Source organism: Atta cephalotes, assembly GCF_000143395.1.
Source record: "Atta cephalotes unplaced genomic scaffold scaffold00073, whole genome shotgun sequence".
Lineage (NCBI taxonomy): Eukaryota > Metazoa > Arthropoda > Insecta > Hymenoptera > Formicidae > Atta > Atta cephalotes.
This window is the reverse complement of record NW_012130137.1, coordinates 363,538-390,844: the sequence shown is the minus strand read 5'-3', so window position 1 is coordinate 390,844 and position 27,307 is coordinate 363,538. Positions and strand designations below refer to the sequence as shown.

At 29.4% G+C, this 27,307-nt stretch overlaps 1 protein-coding gene across 1 annotated transcript in view; it reads right to left on the bottom strand.

Annotated features, from left to right (window-relative positions):
* The window catches only part of LOC105624144 (nuclear receptor corepressor 1), a 64,741-nt gene that overhangs the window by 36,661 nt on the left and 773 nt on the right, over positions 1-27,307 (bottom strand). The window lies entirely within an intron of this gene.

The window sequence follows — 27,307 nt, the reverse complement described above, 5'->3', positions numbered from 1 at the left end:
TATAATTATAATTAATAAAAACAATTAAAGCTTCCTCAAAGCTATTTATTTCTTATACTTGTTTTTTTTTGTATACTTGCACTAACTCCCTTCTTATCTTAAAGAATTTATTTTTTAATATTTTTTAATATTTAATTATGTCCAATAATTTTCATTCGTTTTCACACAAATGACAGAATTTAATTTTTTAAGCAAATAAAAAATCTAACATTCTAATGAGTGCTTGATAATGTAAAACAAATATAGATAGACTTTCAAACAATAAACAGTATATGTTCTACCGTGAATCGCGCACAAACGACTATTGATTCTTCGACGTTTATTTATTAATGGCAATGTGGGACAACGTTAACCTTTATCGTAGATCGCCGCGCCCAGGCATTACACATATTTCTTGTTTCTTTTCTTTTTTTAAAACCATAAAAAATAGAAAACTACGGAAGAAATCCGATACACTATTATTGGTTCGATCACTTAATTTTAACATGGACCAAAATGAAAGTACACAATATAATAATAAATCATTCAAAAATTATCTTTTCAAAAAAAAGATAAAAAAGCCGCCAAGTCATACATTAGTTCAAATATAATACATTGTTACATATACATACTTACAACGTTGTAAAAGCATTTTCTTATACAAAAATAAATTTAAAAACATATTTAATTTTAAGCAAAAAATATTAACATCAGAAATATTGCAATATTTTTGTTTAAGGAGGTTCTAAACATATTCGAACTAAAGATCGAATAGATCACTCTATACACTACTACAGCAATATCGCACGTATACATAACTATAAGAAATTTTCACGCAACTTTTTCTTTTGTACTAAAGCTCCTAAACTCATTTCTAAAAGTATAGTATTGTTCTTTCATGTAATTCTCCCGAATTAAGCTTATTTTATATGTACAAAGTATAAAACTTTTATATGAACTTTTATATATAATAAACTTTTATATAAAAAGCAAATGTAATTACGAATCAACGTTAGAAATCGATAACAAACTGTAATTTTCAAATTTTTATTCAAATTTTTATACTTTTTCATATAAAATCGTTTCAAACTGCCCGTTATTGTTTATATTTTAAAAAAAGATTCATAAAAGGATTTTTAAATCTGTAGATGTAATACATCTATGAAAAAGTAGTATAAAATTTTTTTTGTTTGATCGTTAAAATTACAAAGTTGCGTCAATAAAAATAAAATTTCACTATGTATATATAATTCATTGTATCTACTACATTATTCACTATTCAATTCTTTCATTATTTGCTTTGATATTAAAAAATATTATATCCAATATACGTGATTCTTTAATATTATGAAAACAAGTCCTTAGAAAAATATGTAATATTTTGGAAAGATAATTCCATAAAAAATTCTTGAAATAATCAGATGTTTTATTGGATAAAAAGACAACCAAAAAAAATTAATTAATAAAACAAAAAGTAAAAGATATTCAAAAGATATATAAAGATTTATAAAAAGATATTTATTATAAAAAACATGATGCTATTAAAATAGCAGTTGATGATATCATAATAATTAATATAATATATAATTATGGTTTATATATTTGAGATTCAGCAGCACTGGAATGTATAAATTTTACATCCCTGCGCTTCGAAATTGTAGTTCTGTTAGGAGTTCTGGATTATTTAGAACAAAAGAAAGAGTTCGAGACAGTTAGAAAAAGTTTCGTTCAATGTAACACACACAGCAGTGCAGATATAAAACTTGTTAGATAAAACGAAATAGTTGACTGTTAAAGAGATCCATAATTTTATCAAAACAATTGAGAGAATAATTTAGGACTATTATACATGATTATTATACTTAGTTTTATGTTTTTGTTTGAATAAGTTAATTTTATTATATTATTTACAAGGCGATTACCAATTATATGGATTGATATAAAATCACTTATGTGCTAATCTCACAAATTGATTGAATGCAATTAATAGTTTTGAACAATCATCAATCGATATCACCAACTGATGGATCACAAAAAACTCTTTTGCAAAAATTCATATCATTTATGAACATGCGTTAATGCATTCTTTATATTACGTCAAACTTATAGAAAGAGAAAGTTTGCATGGCAAACGTTCCTCAAACATATTTTTTTATAAATTTAATTTAATTTAATTGTGCATTATACCTTTGTTCATATTGTATACAAAGTAAAAAGAAAAATATTTCTTATGCAACCGGAGCTATCAGTTGAGTCCACTATAAACTTAACCGTTCTAGTTATTATTGAGACACAACTGTTTTTTGATTGATGTCACGAGTGGAGTAATGAAAGCATAAAAACAAAATAAAAATTCATAATACAATTCTATCCAGTAGTCCGCAGCATGTTCGAAAATTATGATACGTGTCGATTAAATGGAAAACCGTTGATCGGAAAGGAAAGGTGGTACGATTCATAAACAAATTCTGACACGAACTCAAGACAATAAGACAATAAGCGCACAAAGTTCTTGCGACATTGCACGGCTTTTCGCAACACGTCGATTCCGTCCATTGAAATCATTAACAGGGCTCGCAAGTGATCGCGGTATAACGATGAGAAGTTAAATGGAAAAGCGAAACGCAAATAGATATGCTTAAAACCATCTGTTTTAACTTTTAGATTTTTATTTTAATTGTGTTTGGAATAGATATATAAGATTATAAATGGAAGTATGAATAAAATTATGAAAGAGAAGATTAGATAATAGATAAAATGATACAAATTTCCTAGATTGCAAAAAAATTGAACATAATTTTGTCATTTGATATTTGTTTTATTATGGATATTTATTTTATAATATTTTGTTTATATATGCAGTATTCCTTATTTATTAGTATTCCTTGATATCAACTTTTCTTTCATATTTCTTGTTTAATATTTGATACTAAATTTTCCTTAATGAAAAAATAGAAGTCTAGCTGAAAAAAAAAATCGAACAAGCTATTTTTGGTGATCATCTTTAAGAAAGATGGCAATTAATATGATCGCACCTTTTTTAAATTTAATTTCAAGCGGACTTTCCTTTAAAATAACGAAATTCACTTAAAATTTCAGTTCAAACTTCAGTTACAAAGTTATATAACGTTAAAGTTAGAAAGAGAGATACGATAAGCAACTTCCCTCGGCATTTTCGCTAAAAGTTGTTTTCAGATCGAAGAAGCTATAGCCGAAACACGAGCTGATGATTTTGAGATACTCTATACACACAGAATAGCTTTACAGGAATTCTCTATACTTCTAATTCGGGTAGGATAGATGAGTAGAGAGCAGACAAGCGAGAGAAAGGCTGTCATCCAGAACGATCTTCGTTAAAACTTTCCGACAGTTCTCTCTCGCATGAGCCGTAATATGTGTATGTGTTTTCTATTTACTCCTATCATCTATGTATTTCCCTCGTGATGTAGCCAGGCAATTTATACGATGCTGCAACCGATCTCTTTCCATACGTATATGCCACAATAAAATATAGTAATTTTAGAAACAATGATTAATACTTCTATTAATACCGAATGAACTAGGTATTTAATATTTTAGCACGCGAGGAGCCCAAATTTCATTGACCTTAATATTTATATTTATTATCGCAATTCCGGTAAATTTTATCTTAATCTATGATCGCAAACAAACAAGCGCGGAGCAAATTGATGTGTAATTTAAGTTATAAAATAAATAACTAAAATAAATAACAAAGCTGATTTCATCGAATGTCATTAGAGTGGATGAATTATGGCTCATTATGAATAATAGAATGGAAAAGTCAACGCTCATTATTTATTCACGTATTTAGGAATTTTCCCCTGGATCTTTATATATATATATTTTTTTTTCTCTATCGGTTTTCCTAGTCTGCCAAGTAGTTATACCACAAGTAATTCTCGATCGATCGTACTTCGATGGAACAAGAAAATCTGGTTTCTCGGGCGAATGCACACCGATCAGATGTCAACATGTGATCATCAACAACATGTGATCTAATCCCATCCTTTTCCCTTCTCTCGTTATATATTCTATCATCTTACCATTATCTTTCGGGGACACTTATCATTGACAACGAATGTAGATAAATCAAAATCGTTACAACAGCGACCTACAAAATATTTTCTAATGGCAAAAAATAAAAATAAAAATTCGTTGGTTCGAATTTCGAATCAACTTATTCTAAACCAGCTTCATGTCATTAGTATGTACATATTAAGAAAATTAATTATATATTAATATGTTAATGCGAATTATATTATTAATTACTATATTAAGATTTAAAATTATGCATTGTACATATCAATAATTTTTAATTAATGCTCAATATATACACTCGCGGTTCATTGTGACCTAATCTTCTTTGTATCTAATTTTCTAAGTTTCTCTTGTAAGTTAAAAATTGTACGAATGATAGACCTTTAACGCGGCATGCCTTCGCATAAAATTATTATTTTTCAAAATCGCGATGAACAAATTATATTACTTCAAAGAATTCAAATTCTCTTTTATTTATATCCGAAAAAATTCGATTACTTTATTTTGAATATTATACTATATTGTCGCAGATGTTCGTAGTTTAAAATTTTTTTATTTTTATAATTAAACTTTTATTTGAATTGATCTATTTCAAATATCAAACATAAACTTACTGACTAAAGCTATAATTCTTAATCACATCCGCATTTAAATTATTTTAATTAAAATTTAAAATAACTAAAATTTAATGATGTTTATTTGTAATCTACAATTTTCATTTATTAATTTTCTTTTCACCAATCATCTCTTTCATATATTTTATTTATCTTATCTTTTATTTATATTATTATATTATTATTCTTCTTTTTTATAAAGAATAATAGGAAGGAATAATACAAAAATATAGAAGGTTATTAAAATATATGAAAGAGGATCGATGAAAAGAAAATTAATGAAAATTATTATATTTTTATTATATTACATTTATTCAATTATGTATGCTATGTTGAAACAAGCATTTCCTGCGAAAATGATTGTCGCATAATGGCTTCACGCGAGAAAGTTTTACGACTAATTAGCGTCTATATTTAACATCTGACAACCGCTATCAGTATTCACGTTCTCTATCGCTTTCCAAGTGCACATACATTTGTAAGTTCGCCAAGTTTAATAACATGTTCGAACTTCGTATACCGCAAGTAAATTTACGTTTACGAATATTTATAAACAGAATAATTATACAAACACTACAAACAGAATGATGCACTGCTTATCAGATGAATTCTGCACAACAAACAATGTCTGACCGCGTTCATGTAATCACGTTATTCGGCTATAATAAATGATATTCAATTACGTTTCCCGCGGGAATGCTGCGGGACACAGCGTATCGCCAAAAATTTCACGTCAATAAACGTACCATAAGCAAGCACAATTCTGGAAGTAAGAGAATGGATTGAAAGCAGATAATTATACGCGTAGCAATTTGGACCATTCTGACACAACAATTAAACTGCACAACGATGACGGTGCTCTTATTCCAAAATTGGAGTAAAGCACAATTATGTGTTGATAAATAAAAAATGCGAAAGAATTTCGTTCGATAATGCTAAAAAAACGGAAGAAATGTTCTCGGTCGCACAATTAAATCCGTAAAATTTGCAAACATCCGTCAAACGAGCAACATGATATCCTAAGCGCACTTTGCATATTATCCTCGCTTCTTGAATACCGTACGCGATCGGTTCTAGAATTTTATTGACAGTTTCCCCGCATGTCAGTAGAGAATAGTATGTGCGCGCGCGGCATGAAGTAGGGTAATAAAAGTCAATGTACTATATACAACGCGCGACTTGGCTCAAGTGCCACATCGACGAAGACACAACGTTGGTGCAGTGCCGGTTCTTCCACCCGTTCCGCCCGCAAAAATCGACTTTTCGCGTCCGCATTTTCGCTGCAGCAATTATGTTTCTCATGCATTCGCGATATCGCTCTATTCGCTCGGCCCGAAACATGATAGAAAGAACCATAAATAATGTATCAAACGGTGGACGCGCGCGAACATCTAAATCGAATCATGGTGTACGAGGCCATTGAAAGTTTTCCGATTCTACAATGCATTTTATATTTCAAAGCCTTACGACGATCGTAAAGTTGTTGAAATAACATTTTCTAATCACAAATACAGTGGAATAAGAATAGTGACTGCACAACATGATTTTTTAACAGATTTAATTAAAAATAAGTATACGCCTTCATGTTTAAAAAATTACGTAAGCTACAAATTCTAATAAATATACAATCTACAATTTATAATCGCATATTTCCCTTAAAATATTCTGCAGTTGCGTAAGCTAAATAAAATTATTTCACGGAGAATAAATCGATAATGAAATAACAGCAACAATTCTCGTATTGCAATCGAAAAAATAAATAATGTTTTCCAAAAATAAATAATGTTCCCATATTAATCGGAAATCTCCCTGGCATCTTATTACTTAGAACCGATTATGCTGGAATAGAATTACTGTAATAATATTAGCTGACCAAAGTCATTGAAGCTCATTTTTATAAAATGTAAAAAATGCTTCTGTATTTTGTTAAATCGAGATGACATGTCGGGACGCAAAATCAATATCGACAACTCTAAGCTTAAGCCTTTCCATTGCCGCAACATGCGTGACGCAATCTAATTTCTCACATTCACAATAAACTTAATTAAAATAATTGTGATTCTTATTTAATATTTCTAGATATTTTATCGTTGAGTAATAAGGAAAAAAAAATTGAAGCGAATTTTATTTCGAGATCACTGATCACAATAATTCATATTTTTCGCATGGATGAGATTCTGATGAAATCATTTATTCCACAGATGGCCATAAATTCGCAAAAATAAGCGAAATGCAATAAAGATAGAAATATGTTGAAATAAGAACAAATTTAGCAAGAAAAATCTTATTTTACCAGCCAATAAAAATTCTTAAAGATCCTGTACACATAAGATTCCTTTATATTTTCTACGCAATTTTAGAATTAAACCGATATTCGTTATCTTCTTGTCGTTCTCATTTAAATTTCATAATGCTATCTAGCTGTCAATTGCATTCATTTCCATTACGAATTCTGATTCATGATTCTGAATAATGATTTCTTCTCAAAAGCATTTTCCCATTTTATTTCAGTTTCTACACAATCTTTCATTAATCGAAGTTTTGTAATTTTAGATCTAAATCAAACTCTATTACATTCTCAAATTTCTTCTATTTTTTTTATATTATCTTTCTCTATGCAAACTTCATTACAAAAGTTTATATTTGCATTTATATCACACTCTGCGCGAACCATGTTCTAATAATAATATTAAAACCTTTTGAATTTTTCATTACGGGACGATGTATTCTAGTTAAATTTAATGACTTTTGTAAAATGACCATCTTAAGATCATACTAATTTACGTAATTTATGCTAATCAACGTGCAAAATTAAACAAAATATATTTGCAAGTACATAGAATAATGAATTCGTATGTATACATTATAATGTCTACATTGATATATTTACGTATTTGTATAGATATATATATTTTAGAGAAATACGTATTAACACAAACATACACATATTTCGTAAACATATCTAAAATACATATTCGTTATTTAAATCGTTATTAAATCGTTATTTAATAGTTATGAATAAAATATATTATCCAGTATTGTGATAGATTATAAAGTAATGATTCTGATAATCTCTCATATGTCACCAATAAAAAATTTGTATAAAAATATTTTTTTTCAATTTTTATGAAAATTTAAAAAATATATAACGCATAATTTATTCAATAAATGTAATTACTTTGAAAAAAAGCTATAATACCGAATTTAATAATTAAATTACATTAAAAGATAACCAGAAGAAAAATAGTTAGAAAAAGAATAATTATAAGATATTAATTAACTAGAATAAAGATATAAAGTTATAATTTCTTAATATTTCAAATATATAAACGTATCTATTTTTGGTCAAAGTGGATTTTAGTGCTTAACGGTATCCACATGTAGACGGTATCCACTTACAAATATGTTTAAATATTTATTAAAATCTATATATGAAAATTATTAAGTGAAAATTCCCTTCGACCAAAAATATAATTTTTTCTCTTTGATTTATTCTTATCTAATTTCCACTAATAATTTTTTAATTTGACGTTCAGTAGTAAAGATCAAGATGTGTTTTGCGAGTGGATGACAACGTGATCAAGCGCGTACATTGACGAAGGCGAGCGAGTCCGAGTGGCGCAATGCCGGCTTTTCACTCCTACCATTCCCTTCGTAGCGACGATTTGCACACGGGGGTCGATTGAGCCGAATGACCATGCGGTTCCACTGACTATACGTGCCATTATGCTCCATAAGTTGCCGTAAGGTGACAGTCAAAATCGTATATTTTAGAGATTAGCCTGCTCATGACGTTAAGATGACTCGGCACGAGAAAGGTTAGAATTAATGAATTATTTTGAAAAATGACTTGCGAATTAAGGCCAATCGATAAACGACACTTTTTCTCACTAGCGCAATTGCGAGTCAGCTATACAATACATTTCATCGTAATTACGAATACGATTAATCAGTTAATCGACACTTGAGAGAAAAACTATAGAGAAAGAAAAAGATAAGATATTCGGGAAAATATCGTATAGAGGTACGTTTATTAAATGGAATAATTTCCTCTCGCAGCTTTGCCTAATCGTATCTTGTACAAATAGAGAGTGAAAATATGAATCCCAATATCGGAGAAATTCATTCCATTGCGGCGAGAAAAACTCAGAGAGTGTGGAAAACTTTTCATTAACGTTATTATCAAAAACCGTTATTAAAAATCAAAAACTATCCTATATTATTAAATTATCGGAGAGTAAATTTCATATTTAAAAAGTTATCAACATATATTATAATATATTAAACATTGAAATAATCGATATTTTCGAAATTGTTCAAATATTTTATATTTACGCGATTGAATAATACGTAAATTGTTACAGTCGATTAAATATTAAAAGGTCATGTTTGCTTTCGCAATATTAACTGATATGTTTCTGATCATTCTTTACGATTTAAAAAATGAATGCAACAGATCGAATGTCATATAGGACAAGCTGACAATGATACGATATCAGCTATTGGATAGTATTCGACTTTTATCTGGATTCTGTATTCATCAAGAATAATTTTATCTCACTCAACGTTTGAATAACGTGATAGTATGTCGTGTTTGGAATTTTGATACAACTACATAATATTTGTATTTTCTTAAATAAAACTCTCATATTACTTACTCGTATTTACCTAAATGTCATTCTTTAATAATTGCTGCACGATATCCAGCGTATTTCTTTTAATTATTATTAGAAAAATGTTATACTTCCTCTTAAATGAAAACTGAAAGACTTCTTTTTTTTTTAAAAGAAATTAAAAATAGAATTTACAGCAATTTCTTAGAACGACAAAAACTACTTAAAGGAAAAGAAATTATTTACTATAAAATGTTCCTAATTTTCTATCTTAATATATTATTTTTCCTTTCTTTTATTTAATAAAATAAATAATTGTTGTACAAGCAATTGTTGTACACATTTTGAAAATCGAATAAGTTCTCGAATAGATTCACCTTAATGAACTCTCCAATACTCATAAACGTATCTAGTAATCATTTCTCCGAATAAGAGCAATCGATGTGCTTCGTGCGAACTCACGTAATCGAGAAAAAAATTGCAAATACAGCTGAAATCGTTAAACAAGTTTCCAGCAAGTACATGACGAAAATATATATCGACTTTGGCATGACGTAATATTACGGTGATGCGACGGCCAAACTATAATGACGTAAGTTCTAACTATTAGCATAGCAATCACAATGCGGAACAATGCTAACCAGAAGTAATTATTATTGCAATAATTAGGAAATTTGCGGAAACTCCAGAAATTCAATAAATGAATTTTTTCAAGAACAATAAAAGATGTAATAAATAATATTGTTGTATTGAGAGATTATAACCTCTTTAACATGCGTTAATATTTTTTAATTTATATTGTATGCATAAAAGTTTATATAAATTGATATGTGCTACATAAATATATATTAAAAAATTACAAAAAATGCGAAAGTAAAATGAGACATTGACACTGATTAATGATTCCAATTCATGTCTTATAATTCTATAATAGATGTATTGTACATTGTCTAGCAACAATTATGCCTTTATTGAGTCATTTCTCAAATAGTGCTGACAGTGCTAATACATTAAGTATTGCAGTGAACTTTGTTCGGCATAATTACAAAAGTTTGTTATGGAGATAAAATTGCGGCAGTTTCACGAAAACTAATAGTGAAATGCATGTAGTTTTACGCAAAATAAAAAAGAGGCCACTTCTGACTTCTAAAACGATCATTTGATTAAGTTTGCGACAAAAGCATTGTGTTATTGTAAAGGAGAAAATCTATGCAGCTCATACGATGTAAAATCGATGCATACAAATCACGCTAAACGTGATAATCTAACGGAATCGATAAAGTAATTCGATTTCGATAAAATGAAGAATGTTGCGCTCGACCGGAGGAAGCACGATATTTAAACGGTCTCTCAGACCGATAAAATCTGTTTCGGAGTGAAACATATCGGCCATCAATGCATATAGAACGATACATACGATTGATGAAATCTGTCAAACTAAACTAATAAGTTACTGCATAGCTGCAATAAGAATTAATCAATTACACATTATATTCGTTAGTTATTATATTGGGTTGTCCGAAAAGTTCGTGCCGCAAAAGATTTAAATTTAATAAATGTATACTAAAATCTTCTGCGTTTCAATTTTCCTTCAAAATCGGCACGAACTTTCCGGACAACCCAATATAATAAATAATAAAAATAATTAAAAATAATTTAATAGAATCTTAATTAGAAGTTTAACTTTTGCACAGACAATGTTATAAATTAAAAAGATGTATAAAGTCTTTTAGATTTCAAATTAACAAAAAACAACGGGATAAATATGAAAAAATATCTCTTATGAGATACTTACTTTATTTCGTAAATTAAATATCAAAGAAATACGATAAATTAATTTACTATTAATTCAATAATATAAAAACATCAAGAAATAATAGATAATATCAAAGAAAATTTAAGAAATAGTATTTTATTTATTTTGTATAATAGATAATTGATTAATGACATTTATCCATCATTTAATACATAATATTGCACGAACGAAATATCATTATAATTCAATCATGTCATGCAAAATTTTAAGCAGCAATATATGCAATATTATACGCATATTCATAGTCGACTTTTTTCAGTATTTTGTCTTGCATTATGCATATAAAGCAAATTGCATTTTATATCATACATTTCGTGTATTTTATGCCTTATAAACATAAATTATTAAGCATTATTATTTCATAATATATTATTAAATTTGTGCCGTAAACCTACTACAGAGAAGTATTTTACGAAAATGTAATAGTTAAGGATTCCGTGCAGGGTTCTTAAGTATGCAAGTATTATATTGTATTTATATCTGACAGACATCTGTATCCTTACTTGTACAGCAAATTTAAAAAATTTGCGATTTAATTTGTGTAAGAAAAATCTTGTGTTTTATAATTTACATAAAATTTTCAAATCTGCTTTTTTAATTTTATCAACAGTGAAGACTAAATAAATTTTATTAATAGTAATAATAAAGACTGAAAGAGATGAAATCACGAAGGCAATTGAGTTAGCGAAGCTACCTATTTACTAAAACTTTCTCAAAATTGCTTACAAGAAATAAGGCATAATAAATTTGCTTCCCTTAAATTTCTCCTACAATTCACCATTACAAAAGACTCTCCCAATTTTTTCCATTGTTAATCATTCCTGTTGGCAGATAAACATTCATAACAATGATTTATGAACATTGCCAAGTAATTATATTCATTAACTTAATGGCAAACGAACCAAAATATTCTGCTTTTGAAAATATTACTAACTAAATGACAACATTTTGGGAGATTATGTTATCATGTTTTTATTAAAGTAAAATATTAATTTTTCTCTTTGATGCATAAAAAAAATTATTTTATAATTGAGAAACATTTTAACTATATATAGATATAATAATTTCTCTAAATCGTTCAAATTATAATTATTGCTTGTTTTATTATTTTAAAGTTAAATTCACACAATGATTATAAATTTTAAATTAAAATTAAAACGATTGAAAAATTCGTAGAGAAAAGAATAAAGGAATTTTACAGAAACATAAAATAAATAAAGTGAAAATTGAATACACCACCCCCGAGTTGACATAGTGCAAGTGCACTTCCTCGAATCGCTTACGAATTTATGAGACTGGCGGACAAACAAGCAATACAAGACTATTGAATCGATCAATGCAGTCGCCATTCTGATTAATCGTACATCGTTAGACAGCTATGGAATCTCCAGCTTTCTACACAGCCATCGAAAACTATTGGTTATTATTTATAGCACAATTTCTGTATGAAATTTGTTTTTCTTTAACGAAAATGTTGAAAATGTTGAAAAGTAATTACCGATTAAAAGTCAAAAGGCTGCTAGTAAGCTTCAACAAAAGAATGGCAAAGCAGTATTATATTCTTTATTTAATTTCAAATAGAATTTGCTTGAATGGAAATTTGATTTAACTTGAAAAAGTTATAAAGATATATAACATTGAAAATGAATTCTTCTTTAAGATTCATAATATAATTCATTTCAGAATTCTGTATGAAAGGTCTTTTTCACCAACTTCTGATTAAATTAATCAACAATCAACTCGCAAAAGTACCAACAGCAGTTTTATATACATAACAAAACGTATCCTTTCTCTTTGTCTTCTAAGACAAACTGTGTTTAGTCCTCACGTTGATAATCGTGATGATTGAGTTAAACATCGATCAGGGTTAATCAGAGTTGGTGAAAGAAGCTTGAAATGCTTCTACTAAAAGTTAGACAAAACGGATAGGAAAATACTGTACAGAGTACAATAGAGATATTTTGAATTTCGCTATAAGAACAACTTTATTTTATTATCACTTATTGCTTAATTTTCATTTTATTTTATTCTTCATTATTATTACATTATATATATAGAGCAGCAAAATATCTAACATAAAAAGATGTTACTATTTCCTGAAATATCTATATATATATTTTTAATAGAAGAGATAATATTTTTAATAGGAGATATCAAATAATTTGCAATAAATCGGAATATCGGCAGTGCAATTATATGATTTCTTAGTCTCCTCACCTTATCAATCGGCATTGAAGGGCACGCACGGCAGAGGTTCCAAAATGAACCAATCATGAGGCCGCGGTGTGTGAGGCAGTGGGACAGTAATAATGACACACAGCCGCTGCGTTAGCGAGCGACGAACGGAGGCCGGCCGTTTCTCCGCGACGATGACGACGGACAACGCCGTCGGTAGACCAGAACGCAGATGTTCTGCCGAAAAGAAGGACGTAGTTTTTCTCGACGTCAATCACGGGAGATACACCACTATACGGATCCTCGTTCTCGCCCACCTCTCACTATCACAACACCACCTCTTTCTTCTCAGCCTTCAAGGCAGTGTTTGTAAGTGGCGCTCGGGCTCAGGCACGGGCTCCGAATTGCTCCCTCTGCGTATTTGTGTATATTGTGTCAAGTACGTACATAAAGCGATATTTAGATATATTAAGATGCATACATATATTTTATATACATGTATATATAAATATATGTATCAATAAAATTACATCGCCTTATAATGAGTATGTGATGTACGTACAAGATGAGCCAATGAGAACTTTCCATCTCATTTTTTTTTTTAACCGACTGATTGCAAAATATACTTGCGAAAAACATGCCATTTTTGTTTTTAAGGAAAATGTATAATTATATATATTTATTCAAATTATTGTTTCTTCTTGATTAATTAATTAAACTCCCTTCACAAATATTAAATGGCAGTAAGTGCAAGGCACAACGTTTTAAAGGTTTTTTTAAATTTTCTTTACAATTATCCTATTTTTTTTATTTGAGAATATCTCAAAAAATTTTTAAGTCTTAGATATTAAAAATTAAAAATTCAATTCAGTGACTTGAAAAGATTATCTAATTTTTCTTCATTATATTTTTTTTATTTAAGATACTTTAAAAAAGAATTTGTATTATGACACAGGATTCTATATATAAGATGATTACGTCACAAGATAGTCACTGGAATTTAAAGACAGATTCTGATGAATTTCAAGGGAACTAAAAAATTCTTAAATATATGTTATCTAATTCCTATTGTCACTTAAAATTTTTAAAGGGTTAGCTATCTTAATCAAGAAGAGCAGCACAATTTATCATGTACATTTCCTTTTGAAAAACAAAGTTGACGTGTTCCAGCATAAATCAGTTGATTACAAAAAACAAGGTGGAAAGTTCTCTTGACTCATTCTGTGTATGTGTGTGTGTGTGTGAGTGCGCGCGTGTGTGTGTGTATGTGCGCGCACGCGCGTGTGTATGTGTGTGTGTTTTATAACACGATACTATGTAATATATACATCATTATATAATATATATATATATATATATATATATATATAATTATATAATTTTTGAATGGGATTTTTCACACGACTTTGTAAAATGTCTCTTTTTTTCTTTTCTATCGACAAAATGGAAAAGAAAACCTTTTTTTTCATCTTTTCACAAAAACATATTTATCTTAAAAATATTCAAATATTGATCCTGAATAAAAAAATGTTTATATTACATCTTTAAAATTATACAAACATCTTTAATATTTTCTCGTAATTTTCAATCTAGAAAATTCAGAGATATTCTGTTACACCTTTGGCTATAAAGAGGTATAAAAGGCGTGTATAAAGCGGTAGCCCGATATGTGGATGCGTATGTGTGAGTACACGTATACGAATGAAACACAATGCCAGCATTTGCGCGTACCGTACGGTCCATCCGATGGATTTTTCTCCGACGAAAAAGAAAATTGCGAAATGGACCCCAATATTCAGGTTAAGGTTAGCCTCAGGCTTCATGTTAAAAACGATCAGTAAGCGACCGTACACTTATCGGAAGCGCCGATAACGGAACGAAATGGCAAAAGAGATAAAACGAAGATCTTCGTATAAGACGTACATGAGATAGCTCATAAATACATTGGAAATGTGATTGATAGAATATGAAATGATTCGAAATAAATCATTACGAAGTTTTCGAAGGATTCAAATTTACTAGCTAGTAATTGTACGACATTTGCAAATGATTAATTAAGTTTATACGTATTGGTAATATCTCAAGGAAGTTCCTTGAAAAATATAAGAAACGATAGATTTATATTTATCAGCATATTGAAATATGCAAAAGAGGCAAATATTTTGTTATGTATTATGTTATAATACTTATTATATAAAAACTGATATTAATACATTATAATGTGAAAATTATAATATTCATAAATAACATTATAACAGGAAAATATGAAAATTGATATCCATTAATCAACTAATAATTGTATATTGGTGGGATTATAACAATGTGATTATTTTCTTAGATGTTGAGACAATATTCTGGGCAAACTAAGATCACAATGTGATTTATCTCTCATTATGAATGATATAATGAGAAGTATGAATATTAAATTAATTTTGGCGGAGCGTCAGTCAGAAAACAATTATGCAGACTTCTAACAAGAGTGCGAAAGAAGGAAACGAAAGAATGGATAAGCAGCCTTCATACTTCATTCGACACTATTGTCAATGTCGTCAGAACTGAGAACAAAAGTATGTTTGAGAACAGAATATCTATCTGCTAGGTATTTACCAGGTATGACTGTTTTGCGAATGAATATACGTTTTGGTATTGTAAAATTACTCATCGCATAATTACGCGTGCCTGAGAGAATTCTTGAAAGACATGAAGAATCCATTGAATGTTGCAATACCAAGTATCAAATTAAAAAATAATAGAATACAAAATTGTCAATGACAACGTACAACCGGAACCAAGGTCATATAACTGCGCATGTGAAGATTAATTAAGAAGAACAAAGATGGTCACTTTCAAACTGATCTATCAAAGTTTGCTAATTGTCTATCAAACAAGATTCATGGGAAACCTAGCAAATCATTTAAACATATCAAATAGAATAATACGTAGTGAAAATTGAAAAACGACATTGGAGAAATTTTTCCAGACAATTCGCCAGCGAAAAAAGTGGATAAGAGCGAAATAGATCAGGAAGTGAAAAAGCCAGTCATTCTTTCTGATTTTACCGTTTCATCTCCGTCCTAAGAAACCTCCTGCCATCAAGCATGGAGCTTCTTCCTCTTTCCCTTTTTTATCTTTCCTTCTCCCCTTCGCTCCTTCTCATCCCCTTTCTTTATCACACCTGCCTTTTCTTCTCTCCCAATGTCTCCATCGCCCGGTCTAGTCGAAGCTTCTTGCGCACTTGTCAACTTACCGGCTCGCGTATTACGAGTACGCACCAAGAAAAGCACAAGCATCTTAGAAAGATACTCGTGACATCTTCGAAAGAAGGCGCCGGTATCAACGGATACCATGGTCGCACCGACACGACATCGGCTAGCACCAATACGAATATTTAATTAAATTTTCTTGCCGCATATCTGTGTTATATATAGACAAAGACTAGATGTAGAAACGGAAAAAGAATCGCACACTGTAGATGGGTGAGTGGGATAGATACGCGCCGGTAGTGATCGCGTTAGACATGGTCGTGTAAGTGTGCAAAATAACAAGTAGGCGAAAAAAACGGCGACAAAGACAGACAGAGAGAAAAAGAAAGACGGATTGAGAGATTAGAGCCTAATATGTAACATTATACGTATGGTATATATATATATATATGTGTGTGTGTGTGTGTGTGTGTGTGTGTGTGTGTGTGGGTGTGGGTGTGTGTATGTATGCGTACGTACGCAGTGTACGTATGCGCGCGTGTTGGCACCTAGGTGACACCCCGGACCGGACACGTACGAACGGCGTTCACGAGACGGAGGGCAGAACGAGAACGGAATCGTGAGAGGCACTGCTGGTCCCACCGTCGCCACACCGACGTTGCATAGAGCGCCGCGACGCCGGCAAGACGGCCCGCGGGACGGTAGGAGGGATTGCCGATGACAGGCGCAGGCGTCAAGCCGGAGCGGAGACCGGGTCGATAGTCCGCAACATCGTTCCTCCCTTGCCGGCCGGCTGGCACTACACGCTCGCTTTCTCACTCTCTCTTTCTCTTTCTCTCTCTCTCTCTCTTTCTTTTTCTCTCTTCATTTCTCTTTCTCTCCGCGCTGCTACCGCCGCATCGCTAAATTCCACGCAGTAGCGAACCGGCGGTCTGGGGTGCGCGGGCGCCTTAAAGCGAAAGAAATTCGATTCATACTTTTCAAGGCTTCTCTATAATTAACGTAAAGATACTTTTTTAACGTCGACAAAATTCTTAAGCAGTTTTTATAGTTATCTGCTAAATCATGTGCGTGATCTAATTTCTTTCATGTATTTTATTCGTTGAAAATTTAATGACTATATTAAAAATTCACGGAAAAATTCAATTAAAAATTCCTAATTTTTGAATTTTGATTATTATAATAAAATTTTAATCCTTTTTTCTTCCTTTGTACGATTAGCACTAAAAAGAAATGAGAACAAACTGTTAGTCAATGAATATTATTAAATTTTATTAATAACGTTCGTTTATTTCGATCGATGTAGATTAATTTTTGATCTCGATTCAATTTACTCTCCATCTTTTCCTAATTCTTAGACTTAGGAAAGGATGAAGAGTAAATTGAATCGAGATTAAAATTAATCTATTTTGATAGAAATGGGCATGACAATCAGTTAGGGTTCCGAGGTTCTTTAATTCGTCACTGGCTCTTCTCTATTTCTCTCTCATTGCTTTCTCGCATCATGGTTGTACATATTCGTAAGTACTATATTCTCTCTCTCTCTCTCTCTCTCTTCCTCCCCTATTCTCCTTTTATTCTTTCTCTTTCTCTCTCCCCCCTCTCTTTTAGCTTTCTTAATTCTCTTTTGCTTTGTAACTACTATTCGTTTGATCTAGCATCTATTTTCTAAGGAGGCTTTTTCGCCCACCGCCCACATTTCACTGTCGCATACACGTATATACATGTACGTTATTCGATGTAGAAGTAGTTCCGAATTGCCTCCACGTTCGGAAGGTGGTGATTCAGGTGGTTGCTCACGGTAGTTCTCTTCCATTTCTTCCATTGTTGTTCAGCATCTCGATATGCGTCACTGCTCAATGCTCGCACTTTCTTCTCTTCTCGATTCATCTTCTTGTTTTTAATCTCGCTAGTGCACACTTGCAATGTTTGCTAATTGGTGTTAAATCGTAAAGATAAATTTGAAAATGCCTTTCTTAGCGAAAGTTTTACAGCAAATCTCATTATTTCACATAATTGAAGAATTTTGATCGATCTCTTTCTTCTTTACTTTAATTTAAATATTTTAAATAGAGAGATGGACATACATGAAAATGTATAATATTGAAGAGATATCATATAATTGGATTTTTGTTAAAGAAAATTTAATTTTTGATCACACAAGGTATGTATATTTCTCAATTTTGTCATCGATTACCTCTCGAAAATTTTATATACCGTTAAACATTTTTCATTCTGATTCACGTTGGATATATTGTGTAGTTGATAAAAAAATGTTTTCTTTAACCGTTTTTCAATAAATTCATAATCGATTTCATATTAATATTTTAGTTTACGAGAATATTTAACGTTGAAAATATCTAGTCAAATTTTATATTGAAGATACAATTTTAAATATATGTATAATATTATATGTATAATATTTTAAAAATATATTAAAAATATAATATATAAAAATATATATATAAATATATATACATATGTATGTATATATGTAATATACCATTTAATCGTTTAATCTGTACACACACATACACACACACACACACACACGCGCGCGCGCGCGTTATAAACTTCATTCCTTTTATAGTTATCATAATTGACTATTGCTTTTGAATTTTTCTCTTTTTTAAATTTTTATATTGTAACTCCATTTTTATTTCGGCATTCACTGTCACTATTTTTAGATATAACTTGCACAATTCTCCCATTTATGTTCCAATCATTTTATCGTTATCCCCTAAGGTGAGTTCTTTATGACTTTTCTTCCTGATTCTCAAAGATTCGCCTCTTGCTTGTTCAATGTTCATCGATAGTCCTATTTGCTCTTATTTTCTCTCCTTTTCCGCATCCGCTTCTTTTCTCTATATCTTTCTTTCCTATTTTAATATAGATATCTCATGCTACAAATGACATAACAATTCACTTCTTCTTCATATATTATTCATCTTCATCCTCCAACTTCATAACGCGTTACGCTCAAACGAAGACTATATTTCTATAGACATCTGCACTTACTTAGTACGAAAATAAACGAAAAGCAGTGCTAAAATATAAGCAAATTAAGAAGCATACTATTAATAATAGTATATTATTTTATTAATAGCATATTATTAATAAAAATATCAAATTGCATGTAATTACTTGCAGACTTGATAAAAATTTGTAAAGAAACGAAATGACTGCAAGAAACGGCTGCAAAAAAAGTGAAGATACAAAAACAGCACAAAATTAAATCGAAAATATTATCAATTTAGATGATATTGGATACAGGGGCTAAAATATAGATTGTTCAAATTAATTGCGTTTACTATGATTTTCTAAAAAAACACCGAGATGCTCAATTTTTTATTTCGCTTCTCAAACTTGCACTCTAATTCTTTTGTTTAGACACAATATATTCATTGTTTTTTCTATTGCACATGTAATTCTTTATATAAATAGTAAAATAATATAATACACATACTATATTATATTATACATTTCTTTCATATATTCTATATGATATAAAAATTATATAATTAATAATAAAATATAAAAGTTAAATACATAAAATGTGATTATTATTAGATTCAATCTCTTATGAATCTCTTATAATATTAATAAGTTAAAAATATATATTTTCTTTGTCATTTTTCACACAGAGATTTCCTAAGAATCGAAAGTTTAACATATCTTATATATCTATTATTATGTGGTCATTCGAGAGAATAACATTATATTTCAAAAAACCTATATAGAAGACATTCAAATTCAACACGAAGAAGACTACTGATACCTTTCTCATTTGATCTTTGACAGAAAATCGAAATAATTTTGCTACTCTGTCGAACATTCGCGAGGTATCTTTAGCAAGTCCTTTCAATATTCTCTTATCCCGGAATATGCTGCTATCTATGTCTTCTCTCGAGGCTTCCTCTTCCGTGTTTGCATTTTCGTCGTTTCCTGTCCGTCACTCGTCGTGCTCGTCACGTATCCGGCGCCACGATGTCGAGCCAGCGACGTCGGCGACGCGTCACACGGTACAGAGCTCTCAGGTCGCCGCACGGTAGGTGTGTACTCAGACTCAAATCATCATTCTGTGACATAACTCGAGATGCAAAACGAAATTCTCAAAAATTCTCATTAAATTTTCTAACATGATAAACTTTTTCCATTTATGTCTCGCGTAACGCAACGGAAACACAACGTTACGAGTGAACGGTTGGACAGTTTATACTCTTATGTGTTTATGCAGTTCACTACCACTTAGGGGATAAATCATAAATAACACCTGGTGCGTGACGTATGGCGTTTCTGCCATACGTTGAATTTCAAGGACAATGTGTTGTTCCCTTTGTGCTAATCATTTTCATGCTACGAGAATTACGTACGAACATATATATGTGTAACTTATATAGTTCGTGTAATATGAAATTTATAAAAATGAGTACTTTTTCGGAGGTAATAGAATTCTTAAAAAGTATTTTCCGGATATAATAGAATTCTTAACATAAATTTTCACATAGATTTTTGAGTGGAGAATATTTATTAAAAAACTTGTGAAAAATGCAACATACCATGATTATGATGGTTATGATGGAATATTGCAGAGATGTCCAGATTACTCAAAGATTAACTTTTTCTACTTAATCCTGCTGCCAGCAGGATTGATTTCAATCATTGGAGTTTTCCACTCAAAACGATTTTTTAGCATTGATATTACTACATGTAATAGCATCATCTACGTAGATAGATATATAATTTCTCGTTTTACAAACTATTGTATCTCTTTCTGTTAACGCACTGATGAACGCAATATCTAATATCGATCGGAAGTGGCACGGGTAATTCTCGAGTGATATCTTGGTCGCCCTTCGATTGGCATTAAATAACACATCCATGACCTAAATAGCCCCGAAAATTCACCGTTTCCTATTTGATACACCCGAACGTTTTCGATGAAAGAAAAAGAAGATAGGTGCTTATCATGTTGAATTCGCATTCCGAATTCGAATTTCCCACGGGTAGTAGAATAGTTGAAAATTATTTTTATTTTTGTTACTCGCAAGGGAGATTCGTTGCTTTCGCACGGCGTTTCGCACGGCGTACACAGCGAGAAAATCATTCATCATTTCATTGCAAATGCAATGAACTATGTACAAAATACATTTTGCTGTCACGCCATTCGCGTGATTGCAAGAAATGACTCCAATGATACATACGAGAAGCGACAAGATACAACAATTTTTTTTTTTTACTGCTACCTCTTTCTTCATGTATACGCATCGATTAATTATTCAATCATATATACGTTTAATATTTTTCAAATGGCTGATATAAATGTACAAATGCTATATGGAAAAAATGATTTTACTGAAATATTAAAAAATTCAAATAAATACAGATTTGAAAATAATTTTATTGAACTATGAAAGTAAATATGTAGAAAATTCAATGATGAGCAATGCTGCAAAAAATTTTGACATATTTTTGCATCCAATTTGAACATTCTATATAATTATTTTGATAGTTCAATAAAATTATTTTTCAGATTTGTATCTAGATAAATTTTAGATATTTCAGTAAAATCATTTTTTTCTTGTATTAATTGTGATTTTAAAATGTTCAAATATATTTGTGTTGCATCGAATCTATCAGATAATATTAAAAAGTTTATCTCGTCCAAATATAAGATTCGGTAATTCTTTTTTCGTTAAATATATAGTTTGTAATTATAATAAAATCAGGATTTAATGCGAACATTTTGTTTTAATCACAATGCTGAAAGGACAAAAAATTGTGCCATTAATTTTCTTTCTTGTCTACTTTTCTTACATTTTCTCTTTAATTTGCAGAAATTCAGTATTACCCAACTATACCTTTTTATAAATAGAAATTTATAATTAATATCTATATACATAATATAGATACGTAATATGATATTTAATTAATATTGTAGCATTTAAATTTGTATGATTATATAGAATCACTGATTTTAGAATTTCGAGTGTATGTATCGCCAATCATAAAATTTTTAATTAGATTTCCTTGTTCCGTTGTCATTAGTAACACCTCGCATAACAGTACTTGTTTCCGAGTTAAATTGGACTTGTTCGATTACCACTACGAGCACTTCGTCAGTCAATTAATTCGGATAATCCCTGCATGTCTACGCTACGATGTGACAATTAAATGATTGATTGATAATCACTTTTTAATGCTCCGATATTGCTTAAAAACAATAATTAATTATCTGATTTGATCAATAACAATTACCAATAAAAAATAATTCGTGATATAGCATGATAATTACTATTTTATCATTTTTCAAATGTTCTTTAATATTTTTTAGAGTATATTATATAATAGTAGCAATTTGAAATATATCCTTCTTTCGGAATTTCATTCATTTAATAAAATTATTAAATTATTAAAATCTGATATTAAATAATTTTAATATCAGAACATATTCATTCGCAAAACTTACCTTTGGCAATTAGATTCATTGTTTCCTTTACGGAGAATGCAAAAATTAAAAAGATAAATTAAAAATAAAACATGAATTTCTATATGATTGCAAAAAATTAAAAAAAATACTATTAATATTTACAATAAAATTGAAATATACTAGTTCGCATTAATCAAATAAAATTAAGAAAAATAAAATTTTTTTCAGTATAATGAGATTCCGCGAATTCCTCAAATTCATCAATTACTTAGAAAAGTTGGAGACTCAGATTTGAAAAAATATTAAATTCTTAGATCTCTTCAAATCCTTCTATCCCTCCAGCACTTTAAAAACTTATATATGAAAATCGATGAAGCTTTTTCAGTAATCTAATGTAATTAAGCGTGGAAACTTCAGGTTGGATCTCATTATCGTAAGGACGACGACAAAATTACGAAGTCTTTATGATATTTGACAAAAACACAGACAGATCGATTTAATTTCTCTCTTCATTGCGGGAATCCACCCCACACCTCGGAAAAACGAGAATGGTACCTCGCGATATGTCTGTCTATATAAATGCAAGCGTGGGTTAATTAAAATCTTCGGCGAAATGTTCTACCGCCTGTGCCTACTATCTGACAGATTCATCGTTAATCATTACGAACCAAGAATGATCAACGAGACAATAACTTCCGCACTATTTTAGATATCTATTTAGATATCTGCTGCAGTCTCAGGATCGAGTCTATCCGACACTTTTTCGATAAAAATTGTGCGATATATATAAAGTGATATATTACTAAGCTAAGTTTATTATAGTTGTAAAATCTATTTTCAATATAAATCATATCTAAAGTTGAACTTACGAATGATGTAAAATTTATTTTCAATATAAAATGATATATCTAAAATCAATTTTATACGATTTATTCTTTCTCATTCTCTTCGACTTCTTTTTTTTTTAATTTAATTTTTATATTAAAAAATATTATTACTGTAAAATTCGTACGAGATTTTTGAAAAAATGTCAGGTATATTTTTTCTTCCATATTCTTCATGCGTAAAACATCAAGTTTGCATTAATGCACCTACACGAATGCTACGCTACGCTCTCGTCACCGACACATTACGCTTGATTTCCGCTTCCGTTCCCTGTAGCCGCGGTCGCATGAACGAGGAACACCTGCTCGAATTATGATTTGCAGCGCATAGCCACATTGAGGAAAAAAGTATTAAATTTTAATAAACATTTGTTTGAATAAAACTAACTTCGTATTTCCTTGTATGTGTAATAAATAAATATTTATTAAATAAAAATGATATTATAATTAAATCAAACTAATAGTTTCTATAACAAATAAATATATATATTTATATTTAGTAAATGTTCAACTAATATTGTTTAAACAAATATTTATTAAAATTTAATACATTTTTTTTTCAGTGCAGAATAACAATGCAACAAGGAATTACATTTAAATGTATATTTAAGTGAATACTATAAATTATATCAAAATTTATTTGCTTAACCAGAAGTCTTGGATTTTTATGTAAACTTTACACGTCGAATCATATCAAATATAAATTTAGTTAAAGTAAATAAATTATTGCCAACTCGGGAACGTAGCTCTATGTAAGAGTAGTTACTCATCAGCACATTCTCGAATTCGATTTCAACCCTTTATAGGTACCCCTTTATAGGTAACCCTTTATAGGTGTTTATAGAAGATACCTTAGAGTTAAAACTTTGGAATGGAAGATTATGAGATGATTATAATATCATAAATTACTAATTATGATATTGATGTTTTATAGAAAAGTTTGATAAACAGAAAGATTCTAAAAAAAACATTTTCGTATTTATATTAACGTATATAAAAAAATATAAATCTATTAGAAATTCATTATACTTGAGTTTTTTAATTGTTAAAAGTATCCCGATTTCTCATTCAGTTCATAAACAAAATTGTTGATTAAAAAGAATCCAAAATTAAATTTAAAATTGGTACTGATAAATCGTGAATATTATATATACATATAAGAAAAAAATATAACAAAAATATATATAACAAAAATATTGATTTACTATCATATTATGGAACAATTACATTTCTATATGGCTAGTATAGCATTTATCTTAATATGCATTTAATAATTCGTATTAATCCAAATTACATTTGTTAGAAGCAAATTATTAATTTAACTAATAATTAATAATTTTACTAACGTGTAAAGTTCTTTCTCCTCTCAATTTTTTGATTTTGTCTCATATTAAAAAATAGAAGTGAATATAAGAGAAAAGAATTGGACAGTTTTATATTTTCATGGATCTTCCTATGCTCTTCTTATTTTATAATTCTTACTACATAATAACTATTCCTTTGAATAAATATATTATTCATAGCATAAAAACGAATCTGAATTAAATAGAACAATAAAAAATCAATTGAATCAATAGTTGAATTACACAAAAAAAATACAACAAATTTTATGACTAAATCTAACACAAAATCCAAATCAGAAAAAGAGAGAAAGAAAGAAATCTTATCTTTTCATGTAATCGAGCCAACTTCTACATCTGCAAAGCATAAGAAGAGGTTCAAAAGTGACTGCGGAAGGAATTGCTGTCCCTTTTGTTTCCGCCGAATCAGCAACCTCTTTTTCTTATCTTTGAATCAATACGTATGAACTATCATTTTGAAGTAACTTTATATCATCTCAACTTATTTTTTTCAAAAAGAGCCTCTCGTTTGGTTCAACTGTAGTCGAAACAACAAACAGTTGCATTCTTACGACTCTTTTCGTCTAAATATTAATTAAAAATATAAAATTTACATAACGGTTTAACCTGAACCTTCATGTGGAGTTCGCTAAGTAATATTAAATAAAAAAATTAAAAATTCACAAATTTAAAAATTCAAAAATTCAGAATAAACAAATTATTAACGTAATTTTTATATCTATTACCAAAACAAACTTCTACGATAATAAACTACAAATATGGTGCACAAAAAATTACGTACTAACATTTAAAAAGGTGAAGGGAAAAGGAGGATGTCACACAGTGCAGGGCCTATAATTGTAAAAATAAAATATTCAAGTTTAGTATTTATACGCAAATGTATTGCCACAAAATGTACAATATAATAGATAATTGCGACAACTATTACGAATATTAGGATGCGTGACAAAAATATTGAATCTAATATGTATAATACTGGAAGAAATCCCTTGTGATATCCCGAATCCTCATTTTATCCCTTTTAATTCACGGTCTCATATGTATGTCACGTACATAACATAATGCGTAAGAGAAGTATGCTCTCTAGAAATTCATACAAAATTGATAAAAAAAATTTTTGATCAAACAGCGAGCTTAACTAACGTATTAACATTTGCCAAATATTAAGTAGATCGTATGTTGTTATAACTCATTTCAACAATCATATCTTAATAAAATTTTTCTCGATTATCTCGCCGATTATGATATTTATAATATAATTGATACATTCCTATATAATATATATAAAATTGAAATACTTTATTTAATACGCAATTTGAAATAGGAATCGCAACCCGAGCATGTGTTCAACACCAATCGATCGTTCATATATCCCTGAGATTTCTGACGTAAATAATGTTTTTGCTTTTCATAATAAATATAACAAATATAAAATATAAAAAGATAAATAATGATAAATATAGAAAATAAAATTTTTATTTTTTTCTACGACTAGCTAAAAATATAAGTTAAAATATTATTCAATTTTTCATGTGTAATTAAACTAGAGATTTTTCTATCAAATTAACTTTCTTAGAAACACATTCTAAAAAAAATATTAAACACGCAAAATATTCTTGAAACATAATTGCGTATTTAAGGATTATATATCAAGAGATTTGCGTGTTGTGTAGCGACAACATCTCGTGTCAAATTATGTTTAGAAATATTATAATTCCACGAAAAGAACGTTTTGTTCTTCATAAAAAAATAGTTAATTAAAAGATTTATATAGCTAAACTGTGGTTGAACGATATTGATCATATCGATATAATGTTCAAGAATGTTTCAATTAATGCACGAATGTCTCGAGAATTAGGTAAGATATAAAAATCCGAGTTTTTTTTGTTTATAGATTGTATAGTTTAATTTTAAAGAAGACACATTTTGATAAAAAAAATTTAACCTCTTGATAGGAATTTCAAAGTGAAATAAAAATCAATTTTATTTTTTAAAACCCCAATTTTTCATACATCTATATTTACAGCTTTTCTAACAATAAAAATTCAATTATCACTTACCAAAATTATTAAAAATTAGGATTTTTTTTACAATTTTAGCTGCATTCTTTAAACATTTTTTCTCTATTGTTATTCTCCCTTTCATCTCCTGCCTCCTGTCTCTCTCTCTCTCT